This window comes from Arachis ipaensis, chromosome B07 (genome assembly GCF_000816755.2).
Source record: "Arachis ipaensis cultivar K30076 chromosome B07, Araip1.1, whole genome shotgun sequence".
Classification (NCBI taxonomy): domain Eukaryota; kingdom Viridiplantae; phylum Streptophyta; class Magnoliopsida; order Fabales; family Fabaceae; genus Arachis; species Arachis ipaensis.
This window is the reverse complement of record NC_029791.2, coordinates 94,416,355-94,424,085: the sequence shown is the minus strand read 5'-3', so window position 1 is coordinate 94,424,085 and position 7,731 is coordinate 94,416,355. Positions and strand designations below refer to the sequence as shown.

The window sequence follows — 7,731 nt, the reverse complement described above, 5'->3', positions numbered from 1 at the left end:
CACATGTTTGAATAGAAAACAGAAATACTTGCATTAATTCATCAGGACACAGCAGAGCTCCTCACCCCCAACAATGGAGTTTAGAGACTCATGCCGTCAGAGATTATAAAGTTCAGATCTAAAAAATGTCATGAGAGATCCAAAATAAGTCTCTAAAAGTTGTTTAAATACTAGACTAGTAAACTAGGTTTACAGAAAATGAGTAAACTAAGATGGATAGTGCAGAAATCCACTTCTGGGGCCTACTTGGTGTGTGATGGGGCTGAGACTTAAGCTAATCACGTGCATAGGGCTGTTTTGGGCGTTCAACGCCAGCTTTGGATCCTTTTCTGGCGTTGAACTCCAACTTGCAACTTGTTTCTGGTGCTGGATGAAATATGAATTTTGCCTAGAAACTAATGAAAATAAACTAAAAACTAACTAAAACATACTAAAAACTATATGAAATTAACCCCAAAAAGCGTATAAAATATCCGCTCATCACTCACCCATTCACTATCCGAAATGGGGTAGATGATGTCCGCCTCTAGTAACCGGGTTACCTCCTTCTTGACAACCTCTATAATGGTAGGATTCAATCATCTTTGAGGTTGTCGAACGGGTCTAGCTTCTTCTTATAAGAAGATCCGGTGCTCACACACTTGGGGACTTATCCCCACTAGATCCTCCAAGCTCCACCCTATTGCCCTTTTGTTTTTTCTCAAAACACATAGCAACTTCTCTTCTTGTTGAGGATTTAGTTCCCTTGCTACAATCACTTGGAACTTGTGCGCTTCATCAAGGTATGAGTACCTTAGGTGGGGCGGTAGTGGCTTCAATTCTAGTTTTTGCTCTTGACTCGACACTTGAACTTCTTCACTTGGGTCTTCACTGTTTTTTTCAATCATATGTTTCTCATCTAGCCTTGCATAATGCACTTTGGTCACAATGTTGTCAATTAAGTCACACTGGAATATGGAGTGGTTCTCCGGTGGGTGCTTTATTGCTTCTTCTAAGCTAAAACTCACGACTCTTCCATCTATCTCGAATGAGTAGGTTCCCGAATGGGCATCCAACTTGAATCTAGAGGTCCTCAAAAATGGCCTCCCAAGTAGGATAGATGATGTCCTTTCGGATTCACTTGGTGGCATCTCAAGGATGTGAAAATCAATTGGAAATACCAAACCCTTTATGTTGACCAACACATCTTCTGCAATGCCCGTCACAGTTATTATGCTCTTGTCTGCCAAGCCAAACCTAGCCGCTGACTGCTTCAACGGTGGGAGCTTCAATATATGATAAACGAAAAGAGGCATAATGCTAACGCATGCACCAAGGTCACACATACAATCAATGAATTGGACTCTATCAATGATACAAGAGAATAAGCGAGGGCCCGGATCAACACACTTTTCCGGGATGGCACCCATCAAAGCTAAAATAGAACTCCCCAATGGAATGGTTTCTAACTCATGGATTCTATCTTTGTTCATACACAAGTCCTTAAGAAACTTCGCATATTTAAGCACTTGATGGATAGCATCAAAGAGAGGAATAGTTACCTCCACTTTCTTGAACATTTCCACCATTTTTAGGTCAAATTCTACACACTTCTTAGTCTTTCTTGCCAATGTAGGAAATGGAATTGGTTGAGCCACTTCCTCCAAGACTTGCTCCTTTCTAGGGACTTCACTCCTTGGTTGTGGGTTTTCATCTTCAACTATCACATGTGCCTCCTCCTCCTCTTCTATTTCTTCTACCTCCACCACATCCTCCTCTTGAGCAACTATCATTGGGCTAGGTGCCTTTGAGCCCCTCTCTTTCAATTGAGTTTCAGACCTCAAGGCTATAGGGTTGATTGATGAATGGATTTTTGACGATTTAGAATTTCACTAATGAAGTCTCGTTGTAAAGTATAGTTTCTAAACCAACAATAATCCTTTCATACAAAAATTTGTTTGTCACAAGTACAAACCCCTAAAATTATAAACCAAAGTATTTAAACCTCGGGTCGTTCTTCCTAGGAATTGTGATAAGTGTCTTGTTAATGGTTATGAGGTATGTTTTAGGGTTTTTGAGATAAGCGACATGAAATATAAATGGCAAGGAAGTAAACTAATAGCTAAAAAGGTCTTGGCAAGGGTTGGTGGTCAAGGATCTCTATCCTAATCACTAACCACAACATGAGAATTGGCATGGATCAACCCCATTAAATCATCCTCTAACTAATAAAGGAAAGTCAAATGAGCTATGTCAATCCAAGTCCATAAGTCCTAGTTCTCCACCAATTCAATTAATGATATCTAGAGTTAATGGCTCCCAATCGTCAATCACTTGGACATTAGTAACTCAAGAGTTCCTAAGTTACCTTCCCAAGCCAAGAGCATAAAATTCTACTCTAAAATCCTTCCAAGCATTTTATCAAACACTTGGAAGGCATAAAGGAAAAGCATAGTAAATCAAGAACATGAATAAAATCTAACAACAACTAATTGTAAGAATTAACAACAACAATCAAAGAAGCACAATTATTATGAATTACCTCTAATTGAATTGAAAGATAATAGAAAGAACAAGAGTAGATCTACAACAAAATATAGAAACAACATAAAGAAAATTATAACAAAACAATAGAAGAGTGATGATTGTAACAACAAGGAATTGAAGAGTAGAAGTAGAAGAAACCATGAATTGAAACTTAGATCTAAGAACTAAACCTAATCCTAATCCTAATCCTAGAGAGAAGTGAGAGCTTCTCTCTCTAAAACTAACTCTAAACTAATCCTAATGTGTCAAAAATGATGCTAAGTGATGATTTCCCTTAATCTTTGGTCCTTATATGCATTTTGGCGCCAAAGTTGGTTGCAAACTGGGCCCACAACTCTCAGAAATTGCTGGGCACGTTTTCTATTTAAAAATCACGTGCGGCCACCGACGCGTACGTGCACAGCACGCGTGCGCGTCCCTGAGGTTTTTCGCGATCCACGTGTGCGTGTGCCGTGCGCGTGCGCATGGATGAATATATCCAAATCTTTGGCTTTTCCATGATTGCTCCACTTTGCATGCTTTCCTCTTCACTCCTTTGATCCATTCCTAGCCTTTTCAAACTAAAATCACTTAACAAACAAATCAAGCCATCTAGTGGAATCAAAGGTGAATTGAATTTAGCTAATTAAGGCCTAGAAAGCATGTTTTCACACTTAAGCACAACTTAGGAGATAATCATGAAACCATGCTATTTCATTGAATAAATGTGGGTAAGAGGTAATAAAATCCCCTAAATTTAGCACAAGATACACTACGAAAAAAAGGGGTTAAAATGGCATGGAGATTAAGGCGGTTTTAAAGAACCACCATATTATCGAGTCATTATGGCAATTTTTTCTGCTGCCGTAGTTGGCTTTATATATTTTGGCGGTTCTGGTGATTATGGCGGTTTTGAACCGCCGTTTTCACACGCATATAAAAAAAATTGCAATCCCTGGCTCATTCAAAGCCGTTCTTCCTTCTAGCTAGGGCTTCTATCCTCTCTGAACATACAACACTCTCATTTCCTCAGTGCAAAGAAGCTCTCTGACAATGCCTTCTTCCTTCTAGGGCTTCTCCTCTCTTCGCCGGTTACGATCTCTCCAGGTACCTCTCATTCTCAAGTTAAACTGAAACCGAAACCGAAATGCTGTTTTCGTACATAGAGAAGCCAAAATCGAAACTGATGCTGTTTTATTTTGTTTTTTCTTTTGTGCTGTGGAGACAAAGATTCCGGTGAGAGGCAAGGCTCTGGTGGCTACTGACCTGAGCATTCTGATTCCAGAAGGTACCGATTTCTTTGTTTTTGTTTGGGTTAGGATTTCAAAATTTCTTTTGGTGCTAATTTTTGGGGTTTTTGTTTCTCTGCAGCTCTGTTAGGGATTTTTGGGTCTTCCGTTGAAGCATTAGATCTCAGGTCTGTGCGGGGATGATTGGCGACGATCTCAGGTCTTCTTTCGCTTACTTCTATTAAGGTGTTTCTCTCTCTCTCTCTCTCTCTCTGAACTCAGATCTTCTATTGCTTACTTCTATTAAGGTGTTTCTTTGATCTCCGATCTCAGATCTCAGATCTCAGAAAAACCTTGGAATAGAAGAAAAACCTTGCCATCGATGTGTTGTTGACTGGGATTAGACTCTTGCTTGCCGGTTGCGGCCTTGCCTTCAATTACAGGGCAAGCAAGCAACTTGTGTGGATCACGCTCATGCAACACATGAAATTTAGCTTCATTTCGATACTGTGTTTGAAAGTTCAGTGCATGCCCATATTTCCTTTTCACAAATATCAAAATTATTGGCTAACCCATCTTCATATTCCCTTAAAAAAAGGAAAAAAGTTCTCCTAAGTTATAATACAGACCTATAATGGATAAGGAAAGAGGGTGTTTTTAGTATGGAAGTGATTTGAATTATTTGTGTGCTTATACAGGCAGAGAGCTCACTGAACTTTTATTCATTATTATTGATTGATGTTTGTGTGCCTTGTAAGGCTGGCATCTCATTATTCAAACTATTAGTTTATCCGCCTCTTTTGCCTAGTTAAATAGTTACTTTATTTAGCATATAATAATTATCTATAGTAGTAGAACTACAATTACAACCAAGTTGCCTGCATGTTCAATGGCTCAAATTGATTAATCATTTCAAAAAATGTTAGGAGATAATAGTTTTAGTGTAAAATAGAAGATAATTGGCTAATATTAATTCAAATGTAAAGTAAAAACAAAGAAAAATTATTAGTCTAGTCATCCAACATTTTTTTATGTGACTTACTCTTTTTTCCTTTTGCTATTGCTTCTATTAATACGTGGACTGTGGTTCTGGAAAATGAAAACTTGGTAAGAGTTAGAACAAAATTGATTATGGATGGTCGTGGTTTATATGTAAAAGAAGATTTTTTCTGAGAAAAAATTCACCACTTTTTTGTTATTTTGATGTGTGTATTGGACACTGGTTGAGCTATTTCTTTGATTTTGGACTTGCTTCTTAGGCACTTAGAACCATTTTGTTTTGCAGTTTGGGAACTAGTTTATGAGGCAATAACTGAACTATGTTTGCTTTGCTTTGCTTACTTCTATTTAGTTCTCTTTATTTCTCAAGCAAAAGGAAGCAACTCAAGTAGTGTGAAGGTGTTGTTCAAATTGTGTGTGTTTTTTCTTCTGAAGTTGATATGTTTTGCTACTCAATTTTGTCATGAGTTGTTGAAATATGAGTGATTATGTTGCAGTTTGTTGATAAGTTGATAAACCATTATTATTGTTATTATTATTATTTTCTTGGCTCTCTTTTTATAAGCTTTGTTATATGTTGAATGCATGTTTGGTTCTATTTAATTATGTCCAAATTTAACTTGCAGAAACTTTGTAAAGAGGTAAAATTCCAATACAATTGGCTGGAATGTTCCCTACTCAACAAGTTTCACAGGTACAAATACAATTATCCTCTTTTTTTCCTTTGCTTTAATATGCTACAGCCTGCATAGAATGGAGTGTGCATTATGTTGGCATCATCGATATGCTCAAATTCTTTTTTGGCCTGTGTTTGCTGTAAGCCAATCCCTGATGTGAAATAATTGTAAACTGTTCATGAATACTTTTGATCTCCAAAACAAGTTAAGATTCGGTCATGGTCACTGTTGGCTATTTGAATGTACTTTTGAGTGAAATAATTGTAAACTGTTCATGAATACAGATTTTGACTTCCCGTTCTGATTTTCTTCTAAATTATAATTGTTTAACAAAAAGTGAAAAAAAAAGATTTATCAATGTTTGTGGTATATAGGCATAAGTAGGAAGCAGCTAATGGTAATAGGTGAGCATGAGCATGTGTTATTGCTGGTTGTTGACTAAGGGTTGTTATTGTTGTTATTGCTTTGTTTGAAAATGATTCTATACATCAGTGAATAGAAAAATCTTAAGGCTTCATTCTTTGTCCCTGCTATGGTTAACAAGCACATGGGAAAGCTAATTAACAACTAGTACTAGTAGTATTATTAGTAACATTTTATATGTATTTTTTAGATGAATTCAAATTCATAATTATCCACTTATTATTAATATATGCCTTTTTCTTGTATTTCTTGTGCTCATAATAATTATATTTTTGTTGTAGGGATTGGATCAGGAGAGTGAGATTCCATCACCAAAAGAGTTAGGAAGTAGGTCTTCTGGAGCAAGAAACAAGGAAGCATGACCTTGCTTGATATGTTAAGACATATATTAAGGATTATATGTTAAGACAATTATAAGTCAGAATTAGTCAATGCTTGTTAAGGATTATTTTGATACTTTGTTTTTTGGATTATGACATTTCAATTATGACTTGGATTATGACTTTTGGATCATGTATGAATTAAAAATCATCTTATGATGTTTGATTTATGGCTATACCTTTTGGTTATTATGAGATTTTTAAGTGAGTTTTGAAAATATCACTTTAAATTAGTGGTTTCAATCTTATTTTAAAAAGCATAAAATTGTCATCATAATTAGGTACAAACGGCGGTTAGAAACACCCATTTTAAATGAAAATGATGACATTATACGCTGGTAGAAACGACGGTTAAAAACTGCCATTTTAAACGAAAATGATGCCATTATATTTTGGTAAAAACGGCGGTTAGAAACTACCATTTTAAACATAAAAGATGCCATTATAACATGGTAAAAATGGCGGTTATCTTGGCAAAAACGGCGATTTCTAACCGCCATTTTAAACGGAAGAGATGCCACAACATCCTGGTAAAAACGGCGGTTGTTCAAAAACTGCCATTTTATGCGGAAATAATGGCGGTTTGTAACCGCCATTTTAACCCTCAAAAACCGCCGTAATAACCAGAATGGCACCCAGAATAACGGCGTTTCTTGGAGGCGCCAGTTTTGGTCATAATGGCGGTTATAACCGCCGTAATTACCGAAAATAACCGTCGTTTTAACCTTTTTTTTGTGTGATAAACCCTACAAATGGGGTTTATCAACCTCCCCACACTTAAACCAAGCATGTCTTCATGCTTAAACCAAGAGAAAGCAAAGGGTATGGCATTTATTCAATGAAATCTAACTAAATGCAATCTACCTATATGAAACTATCTACATGAATGCAATTGCTTAGTCAAAATAAATCAATTCCCAAGAATACATATATGCACAAGGGCCAAGGACTAGCAAGTCTAATCCACAATTGAATTGAGTTATTAAATATTTTTACAAACTTGCAAGAAGAGAGATGATCATAGGTGAAAACATGTAATTGAGCATCAAACCCTCACCGGATGTGTTTGCACTCTATTCGCTCAAGTGTTTAGGGTTGATTCACTCAATTCTCCCTTAATCATACTTTCCAAGATTTATTTTTCTTCTAACAATCAACATTTATTCAATGCATGCATACAAGTATCATGAGGTCTTATTCATCGGTTGTAATGGGGCTAGGGTCAAGGTAGGATGCATATTCCGTCAAGTGAGCTTGAAATTTGAATCTTTGATCAACTTAAACTTCTCACCTAACCTATGACATCCTATACAATTTCAAAGCTAACCTAACTACCCATTCTTCACTTTTTCACACACTCATGCATTTTCTTTTTTATTATAACACATATGCATTGATCCTTATTGAGCTCCACTTTGGGGCATTTTGTCCCCCCTTTTTTTTTTCTTTCTCTCTTTTTCTATTTGTTTCTTTTCTTTTCCATATTTTTTTTCTTTTTTTTCTTTTTTTCTCAAATAT

At 36.4% G+C, this 7,731-nt stretch overlaps 2 long non-coding RNA genes across 2 annotated transcripts; both read left to right on the top strand.

Annotated features, from left to right (window-relative positions):
- LOC110264677 lies at positions 3,504-4,897 on the top strand. The gene is made up of 3 exons (XR_002350851.1): positions 3,504-3,612; positions 3,877-3,980; positions 4,068-4,897. It is a non-coding gene; the product is annotated as an uncharacterized LOC110264677 (long non-coding RNA).
- On the top strand, positions 5,354-6,408 carry LOC107608535. The gene is made up of 2 exons (XR_001612894.2): positions 5,354-5,427; positions 6,115-6,408. It is a non-coding gene; the product is annotated as an uncharacterized LOC107608535 (long non-coding RNA).